Here is a 13,936-nt window from a genome sequence, read left to right on the forward strand (position 1 = left end):
CAAGCGCTTCATTTGTTTTTTTCAAAGCAGCTACATCACTGTCCGAACTGCACTCACTGTACACTACATTTGGGGAATTTTTTCCACTGCTAGCTGACGTGTCTTGTGCTGGCTTAGACACAACAGCAGCAACTAATGCCTTAAGTTCTTTGATCTCAGACTTCAAGTTCTGAATGTCAGTCTGTTTCACATCAGCATTCTGTCTTACATTTCCACTTTGCACGACAGGAGTAATCTTCTTTCGTGAGGCCTCAAATTCCTCTTCTGTGCGTATCTCCTTCAACAGCTGGAGAAAGGTCGGGGGCTTTGCTTTCCTCTCTCTGAGACGAAGGTTAACTAACATCAGATCAGAGGCTATCGCACCACGTAACAACTGTTCAAGTCTTGCTTTATCTGCGCACCCAAGGAGGAGACCATCTCTCTGCACAACCCTATTCAACGACTGTTCTAGACGTCTGAGGAAGTCAGACAGCTTCTCACCTGGTTGTTGCTGCAGTAAACGAAATGCAAAAAACAACTCTTCTCCTGACTCTGCTGTCCCAAAAGCATGCTCAAGTGCCTCTAAGCAGTCTTCGGGGGTCACATCAGGATCACTGACTCGTGCTGCGTTTACAATGTCAAGTGCCGGGCCTCTAAGACTTTCCATCAGTCTCCGCCTCTTCTCTTTGCGAGAGCAGTCACACTCTTCCACCATGAGCCGTGCTTGACCCAACCAGTGGTCGAACTGCTCTTCTCCAGCTGGAGTGGGCAACAACCCAGAGAAAGTTCGTAGGCGGCGATAGCTTCCATGCTCACTTGAGGACTTTGACGTCTTGCTAAGTAAATCACTCACAGCTCGCAGAATGGCCTCTGTTGATTTGGCAGCAGCCTCATCTCCAGGCGACAATGGGCGACTGCCTTCAACACGCTTACCTGGAGCTTGTTGTGTTCCGGACATCTGAACTTGTGTACTGGCTCGTGTAGCTTCATCTACTGTGATAACCTGCCAGGGCCCTCCACCCTCAATAGGAAACACATCAAAAGGAACCTTTTCTGCTCTAATAGCTTCTTTGCATTCACACAAGGCCAGGTATCTATTGAGCCGCATGTTGAAATTCCGGCCTCGCACACGCACACGCCCCAAACACTTCACCGTTTGCATTGTCTCTTTAATTGCACTTGTATCTACGTCGTCTTGAAGGAGCACCATGACCGCATGAGCCTCATCTAATGCCTCGCCACAGCACCATCCCTTTAATTCTGACACTAACTCTGCCCTGCGTTCCATATTGTAACAGTTATCACTATAACGTAAATCAAATAGGCAAATATTCACTGGTAACACGTACAAAAACAATAAACCCACACTAATATCCCAGCGGTGCCTCCATTTTATGTAGCGCCTCTCTAGCGTGTTTGGCTATAGTGAGTGGTGGCTATCCTGAATTCTTTATACTATCAATCAAATAAGTGGGGTTTCACTAATAAACTTATCAGTGTGTAATCAGTGTTTAACGTGTGTGTGTGTGTAATTACTAACTTGTTATATGAAATACTATTTCCCTTTAAATCACTATTTAAGCATTAACATGTACACTTTAACATCAAATGAAATGTCTTGGACTTACCTTTATCCTTTAAACCACTTTTTAAGCATTAATACTCTTTCTTAATTAACTTAAAATATCAAAATAGTCATTCACCACAACTGTTTTATAAAAAAGTATAAAAGATTTACTTAGAAAGAGTAGGTAAGTATGTAAATGTGTCTTTTCAAACTCACTTTTCAAATCATAAGGGCATACAGATTCACATTGAAAACCTAAGGGCCCAAGAAAATAAAATAGCCGGCAATAACCTAGTCTTATAGTAAATACCCTTCAAATGTTCAAACGATGCAGGCCTGAATGCAGCTCGGGTGCGTTGTAGCCCTAAACAAAATGGCTGCTTCACCACGAAGGCAAAAACAAAAGAAAATGGTACCTTTACTCAATGGGAATGTAGCCTCACGCGCGCAGGATCAAAGGCAACAGCAGCAGGAGATATGACGAGAAGATTCACCACGAAGAGGAGACGTTGGAAGAGAAGCTTCATGCAGCTGACGACCTCGCAAAGTCCACCACTCGGCAACGCTATCCGGCTCCGTCAGGTCTTTGGTTGTCGGTCTCGCAGTTTCACACAGGCTTAACTAGTCAAGGTCGCTGGTTGCTAGCTTGTTAGCAAAGTCCATGCAAAGCACTAGCCACTAAGTCAGCAGCTAGCTTAAACTTCTTTCTGTCTGTGTGTGCTAAGTCGTCCACTCAATCGGACATAAACTATCACCATTTACGCTTTGTATAAGAGTTCTTGTGGAACACTTACTAAACTGGTGCATTACATAAACAGTTCTCTATAAGCAAACACGCTTCTCAACTCGTACTCTCTCGTGCTTTTTCCCAACTCCATTTCACGTTGTCTTCACGTTTCTCCGCACCACTCACTTCCTTGTCCTTTGAACTTGAATGTGATTGGCTCATTCACAAGACTTTCAGAAATAAAATAAACTCACAAAACATTTGTGTAACTTTCTTCCTATTATTACAGGCATTTTTAAAGCATTTTCACGAATTATTAAACACCACATATTCAACATTTTAAATGCTATTCTCAGTAAACATGAACATTACCCAATATGCATTTCTCTTATTGAGCAAACTCATAACGTCATTGTTGGTCAATGAATCTTAACCTTTTAACCTTACATTCTATTTATTAAACTATGAAATGAATTACTATGAAATTATGTATTCAAATTTTATGTTAATGTATACATTTTCAACAGGGTTACATATGTCACTGAAATGTTGCTTCAAAATATCAAAAATGGGGCCTGGGCCCTGGCTTAAGTCAATCCTAGAGGCACTACGCAATCCCACCGCAATCTCGCGCCCGTCCCATAAGCTTACTCATCACTTCATCAGACTGCTCTTGAGAGTTAAAACCTTTCCTACGCATGTAAACCAGCATTAGCTCCTCCCACTCCTGCACTGTACACTTCTCAGAGCCATCCCCCCGAAAAAATCCTGGCGATTTCACATCGGATTTCAGCACCAAACCCATGCCTGAAATGTCACCAGCCCTACTGTTATTCTGGGGACCAGCAGTGTCACCCACCACTTTGGTTGCTCCTAGACACGACGCAATGCTTTCACCAATAGAATGTCCCACCCGCTCAACAATATCTGCCAGTAACTCAATTGACACCTCCTTGTTCACTGAAGGTGAAACTGGCTCAGAACCAACAGCATGGGGTGTATATTCATTAGTGGTGCGTGCCTGTTGTGACGTGGGGCTTTGCATTGGAGTAGAGGTAAGAGGCTGGATTGCAGTGGCCATATCTGTTAGTCCAGGAGAAGTAAACATAAATGCCCCCCTGCCCCGACCAATACTACCCAGCCCAGTAAAACTATCCATTATGAATTATGTGTGTAATCAGTGTATGCAGGGGGAAAAAAAATCAACCAAAAAAAAAATATCAAATATACAATCTCCAAATATACCTTATTTACCCCGAGAGAACACAGAAAATAAGATGTATGCCACAGTCAAGCATAGAATGAATGTAAGCTCATATCAGACAATTGCATTCAGGAAGACGGGGGTATTGCAACAGCAAAAGTATATCGTCAGGTCAGAAAATAGCACACAATTACATCATTTGTAGTACACCACTGCCACCGTGTGGCCAAAACGGGAACTATAATAACGATATTTAGTAAAGGAGGAATATAATTTAGAACGTGCTAAATAAACCACAGCTCTCAGGAAGCGGTTGAAACCAGCACTCAAAACTATGAAGTGGCTATTATATCTGATAATTAACTATGCACAATTTAGTCATGTAGCTTAGAACGCATGTTCGCAGACTCAGGAATGTTTGACTAGCCTAGCTAGTCTTGTCACCTTGAGCAACGTCGGTAGTCCTTCTCGTCGAAGTCCAGCATGCACAAGAAGACCGTCACGGCAGGTGTGCTGTAACAGGTGTGATCTTGTGTTGTGTAGTTAAGCACCATACACGAGGATTCCCAGTCAAGTATTTTTATTCTGGTAATAGACAAAATAATGCAATCATTCAACGGTCTTGAATAATGATTGGCAATGCTGCAGCTCTTGCGCAGGCAAGATAAACTGGGCTTAACAATAACAAAAGATATGTACCTGGTAATACACAAAATAATGCAATCATTCAACAGTCTTGAATAATGATTGGCAGCGAAAACCCTTGACGGAAGATGCAAAGAAAAGGAAAAGAGCTTCAAACCGAGTGAGGGGGAGTTTCGTAGAGAAAAAGCATCAGGCTTGCCTGGTGTCCCTTTAAGTGAGTGTGAGTGTGTTTGAAAGCAAAGACTAACCGGAGTCAAATTCCTTGTTTGTTTATGCAAACCTGGCCAATAAAGCCGAGTGTGTGAGTGTGAGTGTGTGTGAGAGAGTATAGGATTGATAATTATTTTCAGATATTTAACTCTGTTTCAGGCTGGATAGCTGTGATCTGACCGATAAGAGTTGTTCCTATCTGGCCTCTGCACTGAAGACACCACACACATCAAATCTCGTGCTGGACCTGAGTCACAATAAGCTGCTGGACTCAGGAGTGGAACTTTTATGTTCTGCTCTTTGTCATCAAAACTGCAAACTGGAGGGACTACAGTAAGCATCACTTCATGTAGTGAGTTTGTGTGAAGAGGATGTGTGTGTGTGTGTAACAGAGGGAAGAGAGAGTCTGTGTAAGAGAGGGAGGAGTGTGTGTGTGTGAGAGAGAGGGAGGAAAAAGTGTGTGTGTGTGTGTTTAACAGAGGGAAGAGAGAGTCTGTGTAAGAGAGGGAGGAGTGTGTGTGTGTGTGAGAGAGAGAGGGAGGAAAGAGTGTGTGTATGTGTGTGTGAGAGAGAGTGTGTTTGAGAGAGTCTGTGTAAGAGAGGGAGGAGTGTCTGTGAGAGAGAGAGGGATGAGTGTGTGTGTGTGAGAGAGAGAGGGAGGAAAGAGTGTGTGTGTGTGTGTGTGTGTGAGAAAGAGAGGGAGGAGAGTATGTGAGAGAGAGGGAGGAGGGTGTGTATCAGAATATATACGAATCGCGCACAATATTCTCGGCAGAAATGGCACAAACTGCAGTTGACCCAAACAACCACCAGGTGGCACTTGGGAGTTCTGCCGCTACTATTTTTGATGAGACTTGACTTACTGCTTCCATGACGCATCCAGTTTCCAAGTCAGTAGAACAATCAGAGACAATTGAGCCATTACCAAACATATATGATAATACTATAGCATGAGTTTATATATCTTATACCTTATTTGTCACGGTTACTTATAGATTTCATAGTGTAACGATAGCGCATGAGACACTTGGAGACTGGACACCAGAGACGGATGCGTTAAGTCAAAGACGTACCCTATTTTCTATAATCAATGGAACTGGCGCAGTGAAGATTCTGAAAAAAAAAATGCCTTTCATTTTGTTTAACCCAAGTCAGTAGAGCAGTCACAGTTGAGCCATTTGTCACTTCGTCCACATGGAGTTGACAGACTAATAAGAATGCACAGGACTGTGACGAGGGCGAGCAGGGTTTGATTCCTGATCAATGCATAATGGACGAAGTTTGCTTGGGCGGATAAGCATAGTTGTAAAGGGCATGAATAAAAAAGGCAAAAAATGTCCTTTGCCGATAGACGATATTATAAGACGTCACTTGTCAGGACCAATGAGGGAACTGGGAGTGGTCGAAGGAAATCGTGAAGCTGTCCGCGCGCTGTTGGAAATAACAATTGATTATAGAACCCCTGTTAACCTAATGATTCTGACCCCGCTAGATATGGAGAAGTTTCAGTCAAAGTAATATTACTATCCATAGTAGGCCGATGTAGGCCTACCCACGATACTGTTACAAGAATGCCTTCTAGCTATTTAATTAGACTCAACTTCCCCAAGAATAGTGTGCAAGGCCCTCCTCGGCCGACTAATTCGGGAGGCGCCATTTACTGAGTAATGATCCTAGTGTGAAAGTTGGTCAGAGGCTATAGTGATGGCCTGGAGCACTATACTCATCTGGACAGAACATCTTACCGAAGCTACAGAGGGTTCAGGATGTGCTAAGGTTAGCTGTCTAATTCCAGACTACTAATAAAATCAGTGACCCACCACAGTACAATACGATGGCCAGTTCTCCTGGTAGCATGCCTACTTTCACTGATTTAGCCCCACGGCCCTAGTGACTAATCCTAGCCGTTCCCCCTGGCACATCTTAAACTTTGAGGGATATCTAAAGAAATTCTAGAAAACTATGCGGGTCAAAGCATAACAATGTATTGGTCAGATACAAGCTATTCATCCAATACATTATAGAAGGTACATCTAAATGAATAATGTGAAAGTTACGAAAACAGGTTAAAGGATCATTTAGGAAGCCATATGAAGCAATCAGAGAATGAACATACCAGCTCAGAGGATGATGACTACACACCTTAGTGGTGCGGGAGATTCTGACTACAGAATGGCTCCCAGAATGCTCTGTAAACTTCACTTAAATAGGCTACCTAGTTTGTGGTTGGTTACATTGATATGGATCACATGATTGGAGGTCAGCTGATTTGGGATCACATGGTTGGAAGTCATCTGATTTGAGAGTACTTTGATGAGACTTGAGACCATTGTTGTAGTGAGAGTGAATCAATCAAGACATGACAAGGTATACATTTGATTACATTTCCTGTCCCTACAGTTAACTGCTCCTGTGGACATGTGACAGTAGGCCCACAATAGGCCCACACTTAGTAGTTGATCAAGAGTCAATATATGACTGAAAAGATTATCATCAGCCTGGTAATTACGATCCTTACAGATGTCCCCTTGACCCCTCTGGGTCATCACAGGATTGGACCTAGTGGGGTTATCAAAATAGGATCCTTAAAGCCAGTGTTTGCAGGACTGATGATTGTAGTTCCCAGAGAACCAAGGCTTGTTCTTCTGCAGTTAGTGGATGGGATGCTTGAAGTAGCAGCACTGTGCCAGGTTCAGGTAGTAGTCCATTTGTTGAGTGACCTGTTCAGTGGGGCATATAGCATCCAAGAGTCTCTGTGCCTTCCTGGCGCCAAGGAGAAACATGTAAATCCAGCCAATGATTATCTGGATAGGTTAACCCCCCATCGGAGGTGTTTATCTTCCTCAGAATAGTCCATTGCTCCATTGTGTGCTCGACACCTGGAGGACATTAGCATATCCATGCAGTGATTGACCATTGATGAGCTTTGTGTCATTATGGGAGAAAGGTTACAACATGTTATAGATATAGTGTATTCAGATGTTTCATGACAACAAGTTAAAGTAGAAAACAAGGTCTCAGTCTCTTTTACAGAATATTCAATGTGATCCCATTTGTGATCCTGATTCTTTACCACTACGTTCAGGAAAGTATTGTGGTTGAATTAGGAAGATTCTGTTAAGGGTAAAGTAGCCTAAGGGAACATAGCAAATAAGTTATTGAAGCTGGTATATAAATTTTCTGTGAACATCATGAATGCTGTTAGCTCTGAATATTTTTTCTAACGTCAGCCACCTATGTTAAAGCATTTCCATTAGATAACTTAAAGCATTTCTAGGTGACTTACGCAGGCACAAATCTAGTATCTCTTGTCTGGTGACAGTAAATAAATCTTATGCAGTTCTACAAAGGCATGTTTGAGGTATCATGGGACATTGGGTGATTAGTAGTTGGAAGCCCCTGCGCCACACATTTTACTACTTTGAAAATATTCTTATTACTATTAGTGAAGTGTTGAAAAACCAGTCGCGCAATCTGGTTTGCCAACCATGCTGAATATTGGAGTTATCTTCTCTTAGACAAAGACTTAATCATCAATACGTGCCTGTAGTCATACATAGGTTTCATCATTGTTACAGTGCTATACATATAATGACAATACATTGGAGATATGCAAAGCAATTTAAACATAAAACCCAGGATAGCTTAGTCTACAAGTGGAAAATAAAAACTGGTTAAAAGAAAAATCTATTTGATCTGTTGTTTTTAAGGCAAGAAAAACTCAGTTGTGTTAAGGCAATGCATTCTTACTTCTGGACATTACATTTGACATCAGTTAAATTTATCTATGTGCATGAAGGAATGTAGAAAACAGTAGCCCAGTGGTTTAAAGAAACATAGCAGCTCTGTCTCTGCTACCCAGAAAAGTACAGGCTACAAAGATTATAATTTAACTTAAGAACAATTTTACAACTATCCATTGTACAGCAGACAGCAGCATACAACCAAACCAGTACATAGCACAGTGTCTTTAGCACAAAAAGTATCTTTGTCAATGTGTTTGGAATTCATTTAACAATGACCGCTTGATTAGCCTAATAGGCACAGAACGGAATTAGCATTTAAATGTTCGCACTATGTGTCTGCCACTCACGCACGTCATGTGTGGACGCGGCCCCTTGGCAGACTGCATGTGCACGATATGTAAATATAGGCCTGTTGCCTTTGATAGTACAAAGACTTACAAAACTGGTGCTCTAAATAGCGATTCTGTTGTCTTTGAAAGGTTCTCTTATTGACGCATTGAACTGCAATTTGGATTAACACCTGCTTTTACAAGGCGGAAGTATTTAGGCGCAGAATAGACGTGTGCTTTCAGGAGCAGTCTTTGTACATACCGCGGAACACATAATTAGGCGCTCTTTACTCTTCCCCTCCCATCTTTTTACACTAAACTCCCACTTTCCCCTGGATCCTCCCATGAATGCAAATGCATGACATGAAAAACACAATCTGCCACTTTCAGCTGCCGCGACAGGCAGTTTGCACTTTTACATCATTGCAGCCTGTTTGTACATACCTTGCAATGATTTTACACGCACATTTCGAAACAAATACGCCTGAAGTGGGCGCAAAAGCGTCCTGAAAAAAACAAAAACATCTGGCCCTGAGTTTTTGAAGTTTTAGAAATATTTTCATAATAAAAATGGTCATTTAACCAATAAAAGCTGAAAACATGTAGGCTACATGCAACCCAGCAGAAGACTATTATATTGGCATTCATTGAACACCATTCACACATTGTATTCTGCACAGTCTCTACACATGGAGCGCTAATGTGTCTACTGTAAATCATTCAAATCATGTGTAAAAGTCATTTTCCACCATTTGGGGAATTACACTCATTTTCCACCTCCCCTTGAGTTAAACAATTGATTTTTACCTTTCTCCAGTTCATCCAGCCATTCTCTGAAATTTTAGCTCCAGCCTAGCATAGATCATTGAATCGTATTAGACCATTAGCAACTCGCCTGCTAGCATCACGTTTAAAAGTGACTAAAATTTACAGTCATTTTCCTATTTAAAACTTGTCTCCTCTCAAGTTAGAAAGTGTAATAAGACCAACGGAAAATGAAACGTGGCGATTTTCTAGGCTGATTTGACATGGAACTATACTCTCATTCAGGCGTAATAATCCAGTCACTAACCGTCTGCCGCAGCTCAAACTCATTGTGCTGCTGCGTCCATGGTGTCTGTCGTGGAAAAACTGGTCCACTTCCAAATCCAATGAACAATTTATCACTTCACTAGTCTTCTCTATCCCTGCCCAAAACGTTACAAATAACATCAGTAAACAAGTCTCTTCTATCCCTGCCCAAAACGTTAGAAATAACATCAGTAGACTTCCGGTTAACACAATGTGGTGTTAAGACGTGCGTTGTCTGTGCTCCGATTACTTTCAGATAATTTGTACCAAAATACCCTATCCCATTTAATTTCAAGTGCCTCGTAGCCTATGATATCGACATTCGAAAAGAACAGAAATGAGCAGGTCGTCGAAAACCAACAAGACGTCGACTCAAACTTCAACCCCAAGTGTTAAAAGTTGGGCTAGCAACATGGCGGATAGCCCATCACTGCTTACCACTGAAAGGTTGGTTGAAGAACTCGAAAAACTTAGAAAAACGATGACAGGCGAATTCACAACTCTACTAAACAGCTCCCTGGAACCTATCCGTTCATCAGTTCAATCGATTGAGGCGACATTATCGACCCAGGCATCCACAATTAGAGAAATGGAAACCAGCCTATCTGATCATAGCGACCGGATAACCCAGATAGAACACGATGTGGGTGGGCTACAATCCAACCTAGAGTCGGTGATTCAGGAGAATGTTGCGCTCATGGCTAAGGTGGAAGATTTGGAGTCGAGATCAAAGCGTCAAAACCTTCGAGTGCTGGGACTACCGGAAAATATTGAGGGGAAAAATCCTAGGGATTTCATGGCTAAAATGTTTTCTACCCTGCTTGGTGGATTACTTCATGAGCCTCCTGAGCTGGATCGAGCCCATAGAAGTTTACAGCCCAAACCACGAGCAGAAGATGCACCGAGACCTTTCATCGTCAGATTCCACAGATACATCGAGAAGGAGATTGTGCTGAAGTGGGCGAAATCTCACAAGGACATTTCTTACAGCGATAATGTAATCCGTATATTCGAGGATTTTAGCGTGGCGGTGGCAAAGAAGCGCTCAGCATTTAACGAGATCAAAGGACTTCTTTACAAACGAGGAGTGAGATTTGGCATGCTGTATCCAGCCCGTCTCAGGGTCACCTACGACAACAGAGAACATGTCTTCAACTCCCCTGAAGACACTGAGGCTTTCTACCGACAACGCTTTTTTACCCTGGATAAATCAAGTTCTACCACGGAGGAACGCTGAATCACTTTAAAAGAGCAACATTGCTTATTTCAGGTGAATGCTAGCTCTTGGCTAGCTGTCTGAACGTTTATTAACAAGCTGAACTGGTTTGATTGGACTTTTGTTTCAGTGGAAAAGTCTGTAGGCTTGTCCTTTATTTAAATTTGTCTTTACAATTTATACAACCTGTTCTGAAGTGGCTGTTGCAACCGTGACGAGGGTTTACTTTTTCTCTTTTTCTACAGTCAGCGGCTAGCATTAGCTCTTTTTATTATTTTTCTCTAATGTAATTTCCTGGACTTTTGGACGTTTTGTTTCCACAAGTTAGATATCATACCACTTTGAGGCTCTTATTCAGAGTGCAAAAGTGCATATTATCAGTTTATTGGGTCACTGCACTGCCTAGGGTATAACATAAGTACAAATTAGGAGCAGATAACACTACATGGAAAATCGGTTGTATGTACATGTACTATGGCTGCTCGCTGCCTTTTGCAGACGAGCATCAGGCGTGTGTTCTAAGGTTCCAGTTGAAATGTTGGGAATTTGGGTGTGGGGGTGGGTGGGTGGGCGGCCGGGTTGGTAAGTTGTCCTATGTCTTTTTTTTTGGTGGTGTTATTTTTATTTTTGTTTTGTTTATTTTTTTTCTCTTGCTCCCTCTTCTTCCCCTATTTCCAATATATCATGACACAATGCGTATGGCAGGGCACCCTTCTTACTGACAGATACCTGGGGTATTACAAATGACAAATGCCAATATGACACCAGGCGGTTTAAACGGGCATCATCTTAAAATAATTACCTGGAATGTGCGCGGCTTAGGAGGGCAAATTAAACGTTCCAAAGTTTTCTCACACCTAAAAAGTCTTTCCGCTGATGTCGTCTTTCTACAGGAGACGCACCTACGCATGGATGATCATACGAGACTTCGTAAGCCTTGGGTTGGACAAATCTTTCATTCCAATTTTAATAGCAAATCCAGAGGCACTGCCATTTTAATACATAAACGAATCAGGTTCACCCCAGATCATGTGCACTGTGATTCTGGTGGTCGCTATGTCATAGTTTCAGGAAAGCTCTTTCAAACACCTGTTGTTTTAGCAAACACATATGCTCCCAACTGGGATAACCCAAACTTTATGTCCACAATCTTTTCTCATCTTCCAAATTTGGATACCCATAACTTAATTTTGGGAGGAGACTTCAACTGTGTTACAAACCCTGCATTGGATCGCGCCCACTCTAAATCAGTCAACCCTACTGCAATGTCTAAGGCACTATCAGCTTATATGGATCAAATTGGCTGTGTCGATCCCTGGCGTTTCTTTCACCCTAATGCTAAAGATTTCTCTTATTACTCCACTGTCCATCAGGTCTATTCTCGCATTGATTACTTTTTCATTGACAAGGCTCTACTTTCTTTCGTTAATTCTGCACACTACACTGCCATTGTCATTTCTGACCATGCACCTCACATTTTAGACCTCTGTCTCCCCTCTAATTCGCACAGATATCAAGGAGGATGGAGACTTAACTCAGGCTTACTAACACAGATTTTTGCGACTTTGTGTCCACAAATATAGATTTTTTCTTAGAAACAAACAGATCTGATCAGGTATCCCCATCACTCTTATGGGAAACGCTAAAATAATTTATCCGTGGGGGTATCATATCTTTCAGTGCACATTTAACTAAAAACAGGAGATTAAAACAGCAGGAACTATTGGATGCAATACTGGATATAGACAGACAACAGGCCTCAACAGTTAATCCAGATTTAACAACCAAACGTCTGCAGTTACAAACTGATTTTGATTTACTGTCAACAGGGAAGGCAGAATATCTACTAAGACGTACAAGAGCAACTTACTATGAGCATGGGGATAAGGCTGGCCGCCTTTTAGCTTCACAACTGAGACATCAATGCGCCTCCCGCTTTATACCACAAATCTCCGACTCATCTCATACCCTGACTACCGACCCATCAAAAATAAATTCAGAATTCTCTTCCTTTTACTCTACGCTCTACAAATCACAACCCCCTCTTGACACATCTGTCATGGATGCTTTTCTTAATAATTTGGACTTTCCAACTTTAAGTGAAGAATTAACAAAACGTTTAGATGAACCCCTAACACTGGGAGAAATTACTTCCTGTATCTCTCAAATGCAGAGTAACAAAAGCCCTGGCCCAGATGGTTATCCAGTGGAATTCTATAAAAAGTTCTCTACACAACTTGCTCCTATACTATTGGATGTCTATAATGATTCTCTAGAAAAGGGTGTTTTGCCTCCAACACTCAACCAAGCATTGATTTCTCTTATATTAAAGAAGGATAAGGACCCTAATTTATGTGGTAGCTACAGACCTATAAGCTTACTGAATAATGATGTAAAGCTGTTAGCAAAAGTGCTGTCGCGCAGGCTTGAGACTTGTCTTCCAAGCATAATTTCAGAAGACCAAACAGGTTTTATCCTTGGCCGTCAACTGTCATCTAGTGTGCGTAGACTTTTGAGTGTGGTTCTATGTCCCTCTGCCTCTCCAACCCCAGAGATAGTGATTTCTTTGGACGCAGAGAAGGCATTTGACCGCGTGGAGTGGCAGTATCTGTTTACTGTACTACACAAATTCGGTTTTGGCCCCAAATTCATCTCTTGGATTTGCCTGTTATACTCTGCCCCTGTAGCTAGTGTTAAAACTAATTCTGAAATCTCTTCTCCCTTCCCTCTCACACGTGGCACACGTCAGGGATGCCCCCTGTCACCTTCATTATTTGCACTGGCCATCGAACTCCTGTCCATAGCCCTTCAAGGCTCTTTAGCATTCACAGGTATAGTTAGAGGAGGTGGCCCTAGTTTCACACACACACACACACACACACACACACACACACAGGTATAGTTAGAGGAGGCATGGAACTCAGAGTGGCATTGTATGCCGATGACCTGTTGCTATATGTGCAAGACCCTGTGAACTGCGTTGATGGAATAGTGAACCTGCTGAAGACATTTGGTACTTTTTCAGGTTACAAACTGAATATTTCTAAGAGTCTCTGTTTCCCTGTTAATCAACCAGCCAAATCCATACCCCCAGGGGCTTTGCCCTTTTATTTTTCCCCCAACGGTTTTAAGTATTTAGGTGTCAATATCTCCCACTCTCTCAATTCCCTTCATAAAAATAATTTCATAAAACTGACTGAAAACATCAAATCAGACCTCCAAAGATGGCGCACATTACCCCT

General features: G+C 42.0%; 1 pseudogene; it reads right to left on the reverse strand.

The window, feature by feature from the left end:
• Nucleotides 1–7,175: 7,175 nt before the first annotated feature.
• On the reverse strand, nt 7,176–7,945 carry LOC143117029 (uncharacterized; annotated as a pseudogene).
• Nucleotides 7,946–13,936: the final 5,991 nt, after the last annotated feature.

This window comes from Alosa pseudoharengus, unplaced genomic scaffold (genome assembly GCF_046254945.1).
Source record: "Alosa pseudoharengus isolate Yale_2024_CS ecotype anadromous, Long Island Sound unplaced genomic scaffold, YU_APseudo_1.1 YU_APseudo_1.1_scf_1, whole genome shotgun sequence".
NCBI lineage: Eukaryota > Metazoa > Chordata > Actinopteri > Clupeiformes > Clupeidae > Alosa > Alosa pseudoharengus.